The sequence below is a fragment of the Tursiops truncatus genome, chromosome 9 (genome assembly GCF_011762595.2).
Source record: "Tursiops truncatus isolate mTurTru1 chromosome 9, mTurTru1.mat.Y, whole genome shotgun sequence".
Classification (NCBI taxonomy): domain Eukaryota; kingdom Metazoa; phylum Chordata; class Mammalia; order Artiodactyla; family Delphinidae; genus Tursiops; species Tursiops truncatus.
Window position 1 is genome coordinate 89,316,680 of NC_047042.1, and position 17,207 is coordinate 89,333,886.

Sequence of the window (17,207 nt, forward strand, 5' to 3'; positions counted from 1 at the left end):
TACTTACTTAAATACGTATTTGTATGCATACTCATCTATCTACCTATATCTAATTATCTATCTACAAATACAATAAATTAACAACTTGTTGTTGCATAAAACTCCTAGAAGAAAACACAGGAAGTACACTCTTTGACACGGATCATAGCAATATCTTTCTAGATATGTCTACTCAGGCAAAGGAAACAAAAGCAAAAATAATCAAATTGGATTACATCAAATTAAAAGCTTATGCACAGCAAAGGAAGCCATCAATAAAATGAAAAGACAACGTACAGAATGGGAGAAGATGTTTGCGAATGATATAGTTGATAAAGGATTAATATCAAAAATTCATAAAGAACTCATGAAATTCAACAACAAAAATACAAACTGATATAAAAACCAGTAGAGGAGTTGAATAGGCATTTTTCCAAAGAAGACGTACAGATGGTCAATGGGCCCATGAAAAGATGTTCAGCATCACTAATTATTAGGGAAGTGCAAATCAAAACCAAATTAGACATCACCTCACACCTGTTAAAATGGCTACTATTAAAAAGACAAAAAATAACAAGTACTGGAAAGGACATGGAGAAAAGGGAACCCTCTCACACTTTTGGTGAGAATGTAAATTGGTGCCTCCACTATGGAAAAGAGTATGGAGATTCCTCAGAAATTTAAGAATAGAGCTACCATATGATCCAGCTATCTCATTTCCAGGTGTTTATCCAACGACTACAAAAAACACTATTTCAAAAACACATGCACCCCTATGTTTATCGCAGCATTATTTACAGTAGCCAAGATATGGAAACCACCTAAGTCTCCATCAAGGAATGAATGTATATATACATATGTATCTTAATGGAATAAAACTCAGTCGTAAAAAGATGGAATCTAGCCATTTGCAACAACATGGATAGACCTTGAAGATATTATGCTAAGTGAAATAAGTCAGACAGAAAGAGACAAACACTGTATGATTTCACTCATATGTGGAATATAAAAAACTAATAAATAAACAAGCAAACAAAACCAAAGCAAATGAACAAACCAAACTAAAACAAACAGTAGATACAGAGAACAGAGTAGTGGTTACTAGAGGCTGAGTGTTGAGAGGGAGGGAAAAATAGGTAAAGGGGACCAACTATACGGTGGTGGATTAAAACTAAATTTTTGGTAGTAAGCACACTGTAGAGCATACAGAAGCAGAAATATAATTTGTACACATGAAATTTATATAATATTACAAATGAAAGTTACCTGAATTAAATAAATAAATAAATAAATCTGATGAACGTTAAAAATTTTTAAAAATCATGCCCAATTAGAGCATGAAAGAAAAATAACTGGTTGTTTGGACTTCAGACACATTTTATTTTTTTTTTATATTTTTATAGTTTGAACTTTTATAATAAACGTATTATAATTTAAAAATGAAGCTGTTTTTGTTTGAGAAGAAAAGGTCATGAACATGTAGATAGCTGGTAAATAAAATCATATACAAGAAAATAATATTAACCAAGTTGCTTTGTGCTCATTAGATATTAAGGTAAACTTTGCAGGTTAAAATATATTCAGTATTAATATCAAAAATCTATATTCTATAAAAATATACAAAGGCTTATAAAATTCAATAAATGTTAGTCTTATTACTAAAATTTAATAAAGAGGTATACGATAGATAGATAGATAGATAATGGTTCAAGAACCAAAGTTACCAAGAATTTCATCAAGAAACAATTTGGTCATTTTATTGGTTTTATTTAATCTTTGGCCAGTTCATAGGCCAGTCTTAGGCCAATTACTAAGTACCAACTGCTACTAGATCAACTAAAGTTGCTTTGAAGTATCACTGACTTCTGCCATTTTGCTACAAATAGTTGAGAATGGCAGTAACCTTAATGGAAAGGTATAGTGAAACAACAAAAACTTGTTTCAGATTTGTCTGAACTGCCACGTCCCTTTGTCCTGAACTTAATGTCAGTGCTTTGAAAATGGTGACAAGAAGGAATTTCTTTAATGGAGAGAAACAAAGATGAGGTTGAATTTCCTTTTAGTGTGGAATGCCTAAATGCTACTTTTTCTGTTTTTCCCTCTCTCTGCATACTAGATTTTTTTTCACTTATTTTATAGAAAGTAGATGACAGCAAGTGTAAACATGGAGTAATATGCAGAAACAAAGCCAAAATCAATAATCTGGGTTTGCCTCTCTTTTATGACAATTGTTTTTATTTTAATTTGCTTGCCTGTCAAGTTTTACTTGGAAAAAGCATTATTCCTCAGGGAAAGTTGTAAAAATCACCAGTTCTTCTGCAGAATCAGAAACATTTTGGTGCTTTTATAAAACAACTGTCTTTAATTCATAAGTGTCAGTTTGAAAATTTGATATTCAATTCTATTAATTAAAATTAAAAGAAACAACACCCTTAGGTACTTTGATGGTAAATAGGATATACTATTCCTATAAGGAATGTATTCATTTTTAAATTTAAATCAAGAAAAGTCATAGTTTGAAATAGTCTAAAGTTCTCATGTTAATGCATAAGTATATATTAAAATGACCTTAAAAACTAATAGAAATGAATAAATAGAGGCATTCATCTTATAGGAATAAATGTATATTTAGATTATTTGATATCTTTCTAGCAGCCTAGTTGTGATACTAAAGGGTATTTTGCAATCTATTTCCCCGTTTTTGTTTTTTTTTTTGTGGTATGCAGGCCTCTCACTGTTGTGACCTCTCCCGTTGCGGAGCACAGGCTCCGGACGCGCAGGCTCAGCGGCCACGGCTCACGGGCCCAGCTGCTCCGCGGCATGTGGGATCTTCCTGGACCAGGGCACGAGCCCTTGTCCCCTGCATTGGCAGGCGGACTCTCAACCACTGCGCCACCAGGGAAGCCCCTATTTCCCCCTTTGATGCAAGTATGTAATGTTCTGATCTTTCACTTAAACTGAAATCAAAAACCTTAGTGAGGCAGTCATATGCCATTTTTTATAACCATACTCACTCTAAAATTTTATGATTCTATTGCAAAACAATTCTATTGCTACATATGGTCCTTTGCTCAGTGCAAAGGGGAAAGTATGCTTGCACAGTAATGTTTACCCTCTACCCCGGTGAGTGCAAATCTCATAATATGGTAGACATACAAATATTTGTCTATGATGTTTCTGGCTGCAAGATAAATGAGCAGCTATCATGGGTGTGGCATGATTTACTTAACCAGAAGCATCAAAAGCTGAGAAGCAGAAGACTGACATCAGCTTCCACAATGGAAAAGCATAATCATTAAACCAATATTTGTCAGCTTGTTAATTTTTAATATGTTGTGGTTTCCTTTCCCTTTCTAAAGAAATACTCATTTTTATGCCTAATTGGTAATTATCTTAGTTAATTCAGGATGTTATAACAAAAATAGAATAGACTGGGTGGCTTAAATAACATTCATTTCTCACGGTTCTGAAGGTGGAAAGTCCCAGACTGAGGCACCAATAGATTCTGCTCTTGGTGAGGGCCCTCTTTGCTGTGTGCTCCAATGGTGGAAGGGACAAGACAGCTCTCTGGGGTCTCTTTTATAAGGGCACTAATCCCATTCAGGAGGGCTCCACCCTCTTTACCTAATCACCTCCCAAACGGCCCACTCCAAATACTACCACAATGGAGGTTAGGATGTCAACATGTGAAATCTGGGGAAACACAAACACCCAGCCATTACAATATTAAAAATTTATTATTGGAAAAGGAAAGTTTTCATTGATTCTTAAGATTGCAAAAGTTCCAGGTCCCTTAAAACCTGGATCCTTCCCTGTGAACAGTGATTGACTTCATTTCCACTAATATGTGTATGAGATCACAAGAACAGTATACAAGTCCACGGCACAATAAAACTGAAATGGAAAATTTTTCCTACTGTTTTTGTAGTTAATGAAAAATATAATTTGTGACAAACTGCCACTAAATTACTAGAGAGAATACAAGACTTCCTGACTAAACTCTGCCACCTTGTTTATCCCTGTGAAAGTTAATCAGAAATTTCCTTATTACATGAGGACTTGGCTTTTATGCTGCTGGAATGCTGTTCCCACCTTATCCCACCAAGATCTATCTTTCAGCTAGTGGACACAATTTCTGGAAAACAATTAAGCAGGATGTCAAAGGACGGTGGACAACATATTTTCAACGACCATCAAGAATGTAAGGAGCAGCCCTGGCGTTGGAATGTTCCAGAGATAGCATACTTTGTACTTGATCAGTTTGGGGCAGGGACACTAAACCTAGAGGGTACAGAGAAAAAACAAAACAAAACAACAACAAGAAAAACACAGAAAAAGAGCACAAGCTAGTTCAAAGACAAAACAAGGTACAATGTATTAGAGATGGGTGGGATAATAAATAATTACATGGAAACTAAAAATACAACCTAAGAGAAGAATATCAATCTTCTTTGGCAGCAATAATGAGCAGAACTGGCACTGTAGAAAATTGAATCGGTGATATACCAGATAAACTTGAGAAGTTTTCCATAAGGCAGAAAGAAAGGATAAGATAAAAAAACAATGAAAACTACAATAGATAATAAGAAGAAATAATGAAGATACAAACTAAGAGGAACAGTTGTTCCTGAATGAGCAACAGAATAATTAGATCTAAAACAATAACAGGAGGACCTTCAAGATGGCGGAGGAGTAAGACATGGAGATCACCTTCCTCCCCACGAATACATCAAAAATAAAACTACATGTGCAACAACTCCTACAGAACACCTACTGAACACTGGCAGAAGACCTCAGACTTCTCAAAAGGCAAGAAACTGCCCACGTGAATGGCTGTGTGGCTGACAGGGTCTTGGTGCTCTGGCCGGGTGTCAGGCATGAGCCTCTGAGGTGGGACAACCGAGTTCAGGACATTGGACCATCAGAGACCTATTAGCCCAATGTAATATCAATCGGCGAGAGCTCTCCCAGAGATCTCCGTCTCAGCGCTAAGACCCTGCTCCACTCAACGATGAGCAAGCTCCAGTGTCCAGTGCTGAACACACTATGGCAAACAACTAGCAAGACAGGAACACAACCCCACCCATTAGCAGAGAGGCTGCCTAAAATCATACTAACTTCACAGACACCCCAGAACACACCACTGGATGTGGTCCTGCCCACCAGAAAAACAAGATCCAGCCTCATCCACCAGAACACAGGCACCAGTCCCCTCCACCAGGAAGCCTACACAACCCACTGAACCAACCTTACATGCTGGGGGCAGAAACCAAAAACAACAGGAACTACGAACCTGCACCCTGTGAAAAGGAGAACCCAAACACAGTAAGTTAAGCAAAATGAGAAGACAGAGAAATATGCAGCAGATGAAAGAGCAAGGTAAAAAGCCACCAGACCAAAAAAATGAAGAGGAAATAGGCAGTCTACCTGAAAAAGAATTCAGAGTAAAGATAGTAAAGATGATCAAAAATCTTGGAAATAGAATGGAGAAACTACAAGAAACATTTAACAAGGACTTAGAAGAACTAAAGCGCAAACAAACAATAATGAACAGCACAATAAATGAAATTAAAAATTCTCTAGAAGGAATCAATAGCAGAATAACTGAGGCAGAAGAATGGATAAGTGACCTGGAAGATAAAATTGTGGAAATAACTACCTCACAGCAGAATAAAGAAAAAAGAATGAAAGGAATTGAGGACAGTCTCAGAGACCTCTGGGACATTAAAGGCACCAAGATTCGAATTATAGGGGTCCCAGAAGAAGAAGAGAAAAAAAAGGGACTGAGAAAATATTTGAAGAGATTATAGTTGAAAACTTCCCTAATATGGGAAAGGAAATAGTCAGTCAAGTCCAGGAAGCGCAGAGAGCCCCATACAGGATAAACCTAAGGAGAACCACGCCAAGACACATATTAATCAAACTATCAAAAATTAAATACAAAGAAAAAATATTAAGAGAAGCAAGGGAAAAACAACAAATAACATACAAGGGAATCCCCATGAGGTTAACAGCTGATGTTTCAGCAGAAACTCTGCAAGCCAGAAGGGAGTGGCAGGACATATTTAAAGTGATGAAAGGGAAAATCCTACAACAAAGATTACCGAGCAAGGATCTCATTCAGATTCGATGGAGAAATTAAAACCTTTACAGACAAGCAAAAGCAAAGAGAATTCAGCATCACCAAACCAGCTTTACAACAAATGCTAAAGGAGTTTCTCTAGGCAGGAAAAACGAGAGAAGGAAAAGATCTACAATAACAAACCTAAAACAGTTAAGAAAATGGTAATAGGAACATACATATCAATAATAAAGAAAGCTGGAGCAGCAATTCTCATATCAGACAAAATAGACTTTAAAATAAAGACTATTACAAGAGACAAAGAAGGACACTACATAATGATCAAGGGATCAATCCAAAATGAAGATATAACAATTGTAAATATTTATGCACCCTACATAAGAGCACCTCAATACTTAAGGCAAATGCTAACATCCACAATAGGGAAAATCAACAGTAACACCATAATAGTAGGGGACTTTAACACCCCACTTTCACCAATGGACAGATCAACCAAAATGAAAAGAAATAAGGAAACACAAGCTTTAAGTGACACATTAAACAAGATGGACTTAACTGCTATTTATAGGATATTCTATCGGAAAACAACAGAATACACTTTCTTCTCAAGTGCTCATGGAACATTCTCCAGCATAGATTATATCTTGGGTCACAAATCAAGCCTTGGTAAATTTAAGAAAATTGAAATCATATCAAGTATCTTTTCTAACCACAGTGCTATGAGACTAGATATCAATTACAGGAAAAAAAAAAACTAAGAAATACAAACAATTGGAGGCTAAACTATATGCTACTACATAATGAAGAGATCACTCGAGAAATCAAAGAGAAAATCCAAAAATACCTAGAAACAAATGACAATGAAAACACAACTACCCAAAACCTATGGGATTCAGCAAAAAGCAGGTCTAAGAGGGACGTTTATAGCAATACAATCCTATCTCAAGAAACAAGAAAAATCTCAAATAAACAACCTAACCTTACACCTAAAGCAATTACAGAAAGAAGAACAAAAAAACCCCAAAATTAGCAGAAGGAAAGAAATCATAAAGATCAGATCCGAAATAAATGAAAAAGAAGGAAACAATAGCAAAGAACAATAAAACTAAAAGCTGGTTCTTTGAGAAGATAAACAAAATTGAAAAACCATTAGCCAGACTCATCAAGAAAAAAAGGGAGAAGACTCAAATCAACAGAAATAGAAATGAAAAAGGAGAAGTAACAACTGACACTGCAGAAATACAAAAGATCATGAGAGATTACTACAAACTGTATGCCAATAAAATGGAAAACGTGGAAGAAATGGACAAATTCTTAGGAAAGCACAGCCTTCCGAGACTGAACCAGGAAGAAAGAGAAAATATAAACAGACCAATCACAAGCACTGAAATTGAAACTGTGATAAAAAAATCTTCCAACAAACAAAAGTTCAGGACCAGATGGTTTCACAGTTGAATTCTATCAAACATTTAGAGAAGAGCTAACACCTATCCTTCTCAAACTCTTCCAAAATATAGCAGAGGGAGGAACACTCCCAAACTCACTCTACGAGGCCAACATCACCCTGATACCAAGACCAGACAAAGATGTCACAAAAAAAGAAAACTACAGGCCAATGTCACTGATGAACATAGATGCAAAAATCTTCAACAAAATACTAGCAAACAGAATCCAACAGCACATTAAAAGGATCATACACCATGATCAAGTGGGGTTTATTCCAGGAATGCAAGGATTCTACAATATACGCAATTCAATCAACGTGATACACCATATCAACAAATTGAAAGATCAAAACCATATGATCATCTCAATAGATGCAGAAAAAGCTTTTGACAAAATTCAACACCCATTTATGATAAAAGCCCTCCAGAAAGTAGGCATAGAGGGAACTTACCTCAACATAATAAGGGCCACATACGACAAACCCACAGCCAACATCGTTCTCAATGGTGAAAAACTGAGACCATTTCCACTAAGATCAAGAACAAGGCAAGGCTGCTCCCTCTCACCACTATTATTCAGCATAGTTTTGGAAGTTTTAGCCAGCAATCAGAGAATAAAAGGAAATGAATCCAAATCAGAAAAGAAAAAGTAAAACTGTCACTGTTTGCAGATGACATGATACTATACATAGAGAATCCTGAAGATGCTACCAGAAAACAATAAGACACTGATGAAAGAAATTAAAGATGATACAAATAGATGGAGAGATATACCACGTTTTTGGATTAGAATAATCAACGTGAAAATGACTATACTACCCAAAGCAATCTACAGATTCAATGCAATCCCTATCAAACTACCAATGGCTTTTTTCACAGAACTGGAACAAAAGATTTCACAATTTGTATGGAAACACAAAAGACCCTGAATAGCCAAAGCCATCTTGAGAAAGAAGAACGGATCTGGAGAAATCAGGCTCCATGACTTCAGACTATACTACAAAGCTACAGTAATCAAGACAGTATGGTACTGGCACAAAAACAGAAATATAGATCAATGGAACAGGATAGAAAGCGCAGAGATAAACCCACGCATATGTGGTCACCTTATCTTTGATAAAGTAGACAAGAGTATACAATGGAGAAGAGACAGCCTCTTCAATAAGTGGAGCTGGAAAACTGGACAGGTACATATAAAAGAATGAAATTAGAACACTCCCTAACACCATACACATAAATAAACTGAAAATGGATTAAAGACCTAAATGTAAGGCCAGGCACTGTAAAACTCTTAGAGGAAAACATAGGCAGAACACTCTATGACATAAATCACAGCAAGATGCTTTTTGACCCACATCCTATAGAAATGGAAATAAAAACAAAAACAAATGGGACCTAATGAAACTTAAAAGCTTTTGCACAGCAAAGGTAACCATAAAGAAGATGAAAAGACAACCCTCAGAATGGGACAAAGTATTTGCAAACGAATCAACAGACAAAGGATTAATCTCCAAAATGTATAAACAGCTCATGCAGCTCAATATTAAAAAAGCAAACAACCCAATCCAAAAATGGGCAGAAGGCCTAAATAGACATTTCAGCAATGAAGTTATACAGATTTCCAACAAACACATGAAAGGATGCTCAACATCCCTGATCATTAGAGAAATGCAAATCAAAACTACAATGCGGTATCACCTCACACTGGTCAGAATGGCCATCATCAAGAAATCTACAAACAGTAAATGCTGAAGAGGGTGTGGGGAAAAGGGAACCCTCTTGCACTGTTGGTGGGAATGTAAATTGGTACAGCCACTATGGAGAACAGTATGGAAGTTCCTTAAAAAACTAAAAACAGAACTACCCTATAACCCAGCAATCCCACTACTGGGCATATACCCTGAGAAAACCAAAATTCAAAAAGAGTCATGTACTACAACGTTCATTGCAGCACTATTTACAATAGCCAGGACATGGAAGCGAACTAGGTGTCCATCAACAGATGAATGGATAAAGAATATGTGGCACATATATACAATGGAACATTATTCTGCCACAAAAAGAAACGAAACTGAGTTATTTGTAGCAAGGTGGCTGGACCTAGAGTCTGTCATACAGAGTGAAATAAGTCAGAAAGAGAAAAACAAATACCATACGCTAACACATATATATGGAATCTAAAAAAAAAAAAAAAAAAAGGTCTGAAGAACCCAGGGGCAAAGCAGGAATAAAGACACAGAGGTAGAGAATGGACTTGAGGACCTGGGGAGGGGGAAGGGTAAGCTGGGACGAAGTGAGAGAGTGGCATGGACATATATGCACTACCAAATGTAAAATAGCTAGCTAGTGGGAAGCAGCCGCATAGCACAGGGAGATCAGCTTCGTACTTTATGACCACCTAGAGGGGTGGAATAGGGAGGGTGAGAGGGAGATGCAAGAGGGAGGGGATATGGGGATGTATGTATATGTATAGCTGATTCACTTTCTTATACAGCAGCAACTAACACAAGAATGTAAAGCAATTATACTCCAATAAAGTTGTAAAAAAATACATCATAGAAGTTACATAATTAGCATATAAGGACTTTAAAACAGTTATAAATTTATCTAAAAACTGAAAATATGAACTTTAAGAGATTAAAAAAAAACAGTAATGAAAAACATAATGAACATGTCCTTAGCTGAAAATCAAACAATTAGAAAAACATGAACGTGAAGATAGAATTGGATCCATCACATGCCAGAGAATTCAATGAAAATAAATCCACACTGAAATCCACACAACTTTTTCCTTGCTATTACAAGGGCCAAAAGGAAATATCTGTAGGTATTCAGGATTAAAACAACAACAACAACTAAAACCAAAATGTTAAAAATAGAAAAGCTGGCTATGTTCAAAATATCAAAAATCTGCCTGTACGTAGACTATCTTCTGCAAGAATGAGGTCAAAAACCAGAAAACAAACTCAGTAGCTGTTTGAAGATGGTAAAATTGTGTATCTAGAAAACCCAGGTAATTTAACAGAAAATCTATTAGGAAAGAAAACCAAAACAAAACAGAATTCAGGCAGTGAAAGGGCTACAGGATGGCCACCCCAGGTTTATGCTGGTTTTATCCTGGTTAATGTGCCTATAGAATTACTGAAAATTGGCCGTAGTTTTTGTTTTAGCCATGGTTTGAATTATCCAATATCTCTTCTCACTATTCATTTCCTTTAGTCATATTATATACTGAAAATTAAAGTACAGTCTCATTTAAGAGTTCCTGGTATGTTGACAAAGACTGATCATACACTTTTCCTCCCAAAAAAAGCCTCAGTAAATTTCAAAAAGCAGGAATTATCATATAAGCTTTGATAAGTAGATAAAATGAGAAATTATAGCAAGATTTGAACAAAAACAAAACACTTAGAAATTAAATTTCTGCTAGGTAACTCCTGCAAAACTTCAAGGATTCAAACATGACATGCCTGAGGAGAAAAATGTCCTAAAATGTCTCAAGAGAACTGTTTCTCTCTGGCCAGCCCACCAACCTTAGCACATCCTCTCCTTTCAGGGATCAGATGCCTCTGGCTAGGATGCCTTCCTTATCTTTCTGCCAGGCCTGTGATTGACTATACATCTTCATTACCTAATCAATTTGTGCACTGAATGTGGAATGGATTCAGTAGTCAGAGGAGGAAGTGGAAAAACAAGGCTACAATGATTTGGGATGTGATATGACTTAGGTAAAAGCTGTGTTTTAAGTCCACAGTGATCCCATTTGGCTCTCCAAACGGTTGTGCTTCTCTTCCTTCAAATTTGATGCAGGGGGCTTCCCTGGTGGCGCAGTGGTTGAGAGTCTGCCGACCGATTCAGGGGACATGGGTTCGTGCCCCGGTCCGGGAAGATCCCACATGCCGCGGAGCGGCTGGTCCAGTGAGCCATGGCCGCTGAGCCTGCGCGTCCGGAGCCTGTGCTCCGCAACGGGAGAGGCCACAACAGTGAGAGGCCCGCGTACCGCAAAAAAAAAAAAAAAAAAAAAATTTGATGCAGGATGCTCGAACCCTAGAAACAGATACTTTTCCTGTATCCTTTTCAAAATAGGATGACTTTGTGCAGCCCACTTTACTGAAAGCCAAGGTAGGTGGCAGTCTGAGGGAAAGGATAGGGTCGGATGTCCATACAGCATGGGAATAAAGTCAGAAAACTATGATGTTGTGTTTTTCCAAAGAACCAAAGCAATTGTAGGACACTCTGGTCCAGTCAAAATGCAGGCTATTTTAATAATTGGAAGAAATGGTTGTCAGTAGAAATGATTGGGACCTCAGTCACAGGTCTGTAATGATTATTCCCCACTCCTCAGCGAATGGTGAGATTTGGTCTATTTAAAAAAACAAACAACAACAAAAAAAACCGTAAAGTCTGTGAGAGGAGGAAAACAAGATGGGAAGAAGCATACTGTGTTGTCTCCTCTACTTCCCTAGAAAGATGAGATGAAAAAACTTCCAGAGAGGAGTCCAGGAAGGTTTAGGGCAGAAAGAAATGTATAGAAAGCCAGAATAGGATTTTGGAGAAGAGAATTTGTTGCAGCTCAGTAAAAAATTTTAAGTTATTCTGGTGTTTTCATTCTAAAGGGTGGCATTTCACATAAGAACAAAGGTGGGCAATGGGACTAAAGAAATCTTACCCATACCATGTTCTTGGATTGGAAGAATCAACGTGAAAATGGAGAGACAGGTGAATATATTGATCTTAGTTTCCCCCCTTTTGTTGTACTTTACTTCTCCACGCTTGCCCCTTAACCCCATTGTAATGTGATTGTTTGAGCTCATGTGTCTGTTTCCATTAGACTCAGAGACTCAGAGGCAGGCTACCTGCCTGTCTGTTGGTTGTATAGTGCCTGACAATAGTAACTGCTTGTTGAAAGAGTAAATGGCATGGTTATATAGATGAGAATTAGTGGTCATACATAAAGTCAAACCTCCAACTGACAGCAGGCATCCCCTGAGAGCTGGTAATTTGGAATTTTTGGAAGAGCTTCAAGAACAAAGAGCTCATTGCTTGTAAAGGCAAGTTGGGTAATTTAAATTATTGGGTAATGTAATTGGTCATTTAATGAACAAATTTAGATTATTAGAATATATTAAATCAAAATTCTCTTTCTTCTGTGGATTGCACCTTACAAAGCTAGGTGGAATATGTCTTCTTCTGTGTATCCCTCCTTTAAAATCTAACTTCTGCAGCATCTATTCTTTTTCATTACTATCATAAACAATTTAAATATACAGAGACTCAAATAAACTAGATAACTTATCCAAAGTCAGAATGCCAGGGTTAATGGCTACTGTGGGACTTGAACTCAGTTTTCTTTGACTCCATAATCTGTGAGCCTAACCACTCTGCCGTACTGAAAATAACTACAGTTCTTTAAAATGAACCTTTTTAAGTGGCTTCTGCAGCACTTATCATCTCAAAATCTTTTCCATATACCATTTACTTTGTATCTCTCTCAAAATGCAGCACAAAAATAAGCACAATGTGTCAGATATTATCTGACTAGGACAGAGTGTGGTAAGACTATTACCAAATTTGATTTGGGCCCGACAGTTCCATTTCAGTAAAATAAATTTGTATGGGTCTTACCAAATCTATATTATTTTTTAGTAAACAAAACTTCTAGACCATTTTTTTTTTTTTTTTGCAGTACGCGGGCCTCTCACCGCCGCGGCCTCTCCCGCCTCGGAGCACAGTCTCCGGACGCGCAGGCTCAGCGGCCATGGCTCACTGGACCAGCCGCTCCGCGGCATGTGGGATCTTCCTGGACCGGGGCAGGAACCCGTGCTCCCTGCATCGGCGGGCGGACCCTCAACCAGTGTGCCACCAGGGAAGCCCTTCTAGACCATTTTTATACAAATTATTCCAAAGAAAGGTCTTCCCTATCCAGTTGTAAAATTTACTGTTTTAACTAAAATACAAGATCATTTATCTTTGTTAAATTTCATCGTTTTGGATTAGACCTGCCATAATCATTTTAAAACTTGATTCTGACATCTATCATATTAGCCAGCCTCCAAACATGATGGCATCTGCACATTTGGTAACCATATTTTCTAAGCATTTACTCATATCATTGCCAAAATATTAAAAGGACAAGATAAAGGTTTATCAATATTCCATTAGAAATGCCCCTAAATAGAGAAAAAACTAAACGTCTCTGGAGAAACTGCTCAGTGGTTTGCAGGACAATAATCCAGATATATTTCACTATATTATTGACCAGGATATAAGAGTAGCTTTGTTTAAATGCCATGTAAAGGCCACTATACCCTACAGGTCAACCCTACCAAAACAGACTAATTTGTTCTGACATACACTTAGTGAATCCATATTGGCTCCTGGTAATCACATAATCTTTTCTACCGGCTCAGAAAGCATAAGGTTAATAGTATGTCCTGGAATTTTCCAGGGAGCAAATATCTATACGCTTGGGAGTTCTTTCTGCAGAAAGAAAACATGTATCTTTCAGTGGAAGGTAATGGTGCAAACACAAGATGATATTATTTGCAGTACCAAGTTTTTGTATATAACACAGTTGCCTCCCATTTCCTTCAACACACATCCTGGTCATTTCATTAACTTCACAATTACATGAGCCTCCATCTTATGTATTTGAATATTTTGAAACTCTCTTATATATATATATACAACATTACAGTGTTTTGAAACTAGAAGATAGACTATGTATAGAATCATATTATAAATAGGCTAAGTTCCTTAATATTGTCAAAGCAATTTGCCAGTTGGAAGAAAACGTCTTGTCATTTCAGTCTTCCTGATGAGTGACTATACTGGCTTGAATACTCTTCAAAAAGAATTACTCATCATCTCACAGCCCTTATTTTATTTAAAATCTATATCTCCTCTTATAGAAGATATAAGAACTTGACCCAGTATTATACTTCAAACTTTGCCATGTGCACCCTGGTTTCAGCCGGTATAGGTTTGTCTAAGGCTCCATTTTATGTTTCATGATTTCATTGATTCTTATCACATACCTACTTACCTAGTCTGTCTTTTATTTCTTTTGAAATACCTAGTCTGTCTTTTATTTCTTTTGAAATAGTAACTGGTCTTCACCGAACCTTCTCTGGATCTTCTCCAGGTTTCTCGGACATTTCTTAGGTACGTTGAGCAGGTGGGATGTACTGATGTCTTGGTCATTTGAGTCTCCCCACTGCAATGGGGACATGAATATCACTGCAGTTCCGTCAGGTTCCACATGATGGTGGCCTTGTCTCCGCAAATCGGACTTCAGGTCTCTCTATGTGCTAGAAGTTTATTGGCCTCAGTTTCGAGCTCCCTAGATAAAGCAGCTGTCAACTTGCCACGCCCCTGTCAAAAGGCCGAGGTTTTCAGCTTGGGCTCCACACCTGTGGGCAGGGATTGCGAGCTGTATGACACTTGCAGGAGAGCAGCTGGAATAGCTGAACATTTTCAAATGCTTCTTATGGACACTACTGTGCTTTGATTTTCATTTTTCGCTGGAATATTTTTTTAGCATAAAATTCAAATTTGAGGATGGAGGATGAAGATGCATAATAAAAACTTAAATAATGCTACAGTCAGAATTGAGATCTGCAGAAAATATCACACACACAAGATTTCAAAGATTTAATATGAAAAAAGATAACAAAATTATTTATACTTATTTTATATGAAAATGATCATAATTGGGGGTATAGAGTTAAATAGAGTATATTAATAAAATTAATTTCACTTGTTACTTGTTACTTTTTTAAATGTGGCTACTAGAAAATTTAAAATTACCCATTATTTGCATTTGTGGCCGCATTGTATTTATATTGGACTGAGCTTGTCTAGAAGGAGGTGGGTGATGTTTACTAAGCACTGAGCGTTCTTATACTCCTCAGGAAATCTCTGACTTCAGCACAGTTGTCAGATTGACCCCAGAATCTGAATTTTCAGGAAGTGTTGGAGGCCTCCATATGGCTATGGCATGGAGCAGTTCCAGAGAAGAGCTTCTGGGTCAGAATTGATTATCAGAATTATGTGGTAACAATTTTCTAATTGATTTTTGATCCCTTCTACAGATATATTGATTCAATACATATGGATTGATTGTTTTACTCTCCTCTATTCGTTTTCTTTCTTTTTCCCTTCTCTTCAATTCCTTTACCTATAAGGAAGGCGTGACCTCCATATAGGAGAATACTGTACTGTCTGAAAAAACAGATGTGAAAGAGACGTGACGATTGGAGAGCTGCAGAGAGAGCGTGGGTTGAACAGGAGTGGACTGAGGGTTCCCACTGTCAGTGACACTCCAGAGTAGTTCTGGTATTTCAAATTAGGGCATATTCAATTGTATAATCAGAACATGGGCATAACTGGAAAACCAGCCAGTTGACCCTAAAGTCTGAGGTTGATTTACAACTATCAAAATTATACAGAATTTCTGCTCACTATTCTGTTATCCTGAAAGTGATTATAAAATTGCATACATTAGACCTACTTTAGATTGGAGAGCCGTCAGCCCTTCCCTCCATTACTTAAATACAACTTTCCTACATTTTGAAGCAAACAGAGCTTTGCTTGAGCTACATATGCTTTCTTAGGAGGAAGCTAAAGTCTCTAAGAAAGTAAAATGCATTAATTTGCAACAGCCTGAAGAATTGAGTTGGGTAGTTGGTGTACATTTGACGATTTACTAGTTTCACAGCAACTTTTTGACTGGATTCTGTTATAGTCTCCCAGTGAGGTGATTTGTTTTTTCTTGCTTTGTTTTGTTTTTAACTTTAGCAGCCTACTAACTTTAACTGACAACCCTTGGGCGGCATCTGACAGTGCAATGTAATTCTTTGATTTTTTTTGGTGGGCTGCTTTGAGTCTGCCTGATATATATATGACCTAAGTGTGAGCCAGAGATTTGGGCAGAGATTTCCACAAAGCTTGGGATTCCCTCTCTCTGGTTCTCTCCTCTCTAAAACTCCTCCCTCATTATCCATTGTCTGTGGTTTTTCTGCTCACTAGATGAAAATGAATGTAGGTTTTCTAGCAGAGATTTTGCCATTCTGCAGGGTGAAAACTGTGACCTGCCCTAAGGCTGAAAACCATAATAAATGGGAAGCTTACCCTCTGCCTTTGCCTTCTTTCAAGAGTTGGCTCCCCTCCCAAATCTCTGTGCTTACACTCCCTGTCAAGTGCTTTCAAATAATTATATTTTATGCTTTGACAAGGCCTTATAGTTGTTGCCTGATGAAGGACTGGTACCATACAAGCTTATCCAGCCGTCACGGAAGTGGATTTTTTCCCCTTTGTCATTTCTTATTTTGTAAATTTGTGCTTTCTCCATTTTTAACTTTGATTACTTGCTAGTGATTTGTCTATGTTCTTTTCCGCCTTCCAGGATTTTGATTTATTAATTTGATTTAAAGTTTTTCTGTTCTCTACTCACCTTTTATCTTCAATTTTTCCTTCTTTGTTCTTTCTTTTGGTTTATTTTATTGTTATTTTCTATTTTCTTATATCAGAAATAACTAAGAAATAAGTGTTGTCTAAGCCACTCAGTCTTCGTCATAGCAGCCCAAGCTGACTAATACAGCAACACGGGTCCTGCTTTGTTCTTTGAGGCAGCCAAACGCAGGGTGTGTGGGGGAAGGGCGCAGTGTATGCACATGCACATTCATTTGGCCACATGTTTG

General features: G+C 37.2%; 1 long non-coding RNA gene across 1 annotated transcript in view; it reads left to right on the forward strand.

Annotated features, from left to right (window-relative positions):
• The window catches only part of LOC109552638 (uncharacterized), a 34,937-nt gene extending 22,285 nt beyond the window's left edge, over positions 1-12,652 (forward strand). The window contains exon 3 of the long non-coding RNA XR_012334090.1: positions 12,123-12,652. This is a non-coding gene — a long non-coding RNA (uncharacterized lncRNA). The remainder of the gene's footprint in view (positions 1-12,122) is intronic.
• The last annotated feature ends 4,555 nt before the right edge of the window (positions 12,653-17,207 follow it).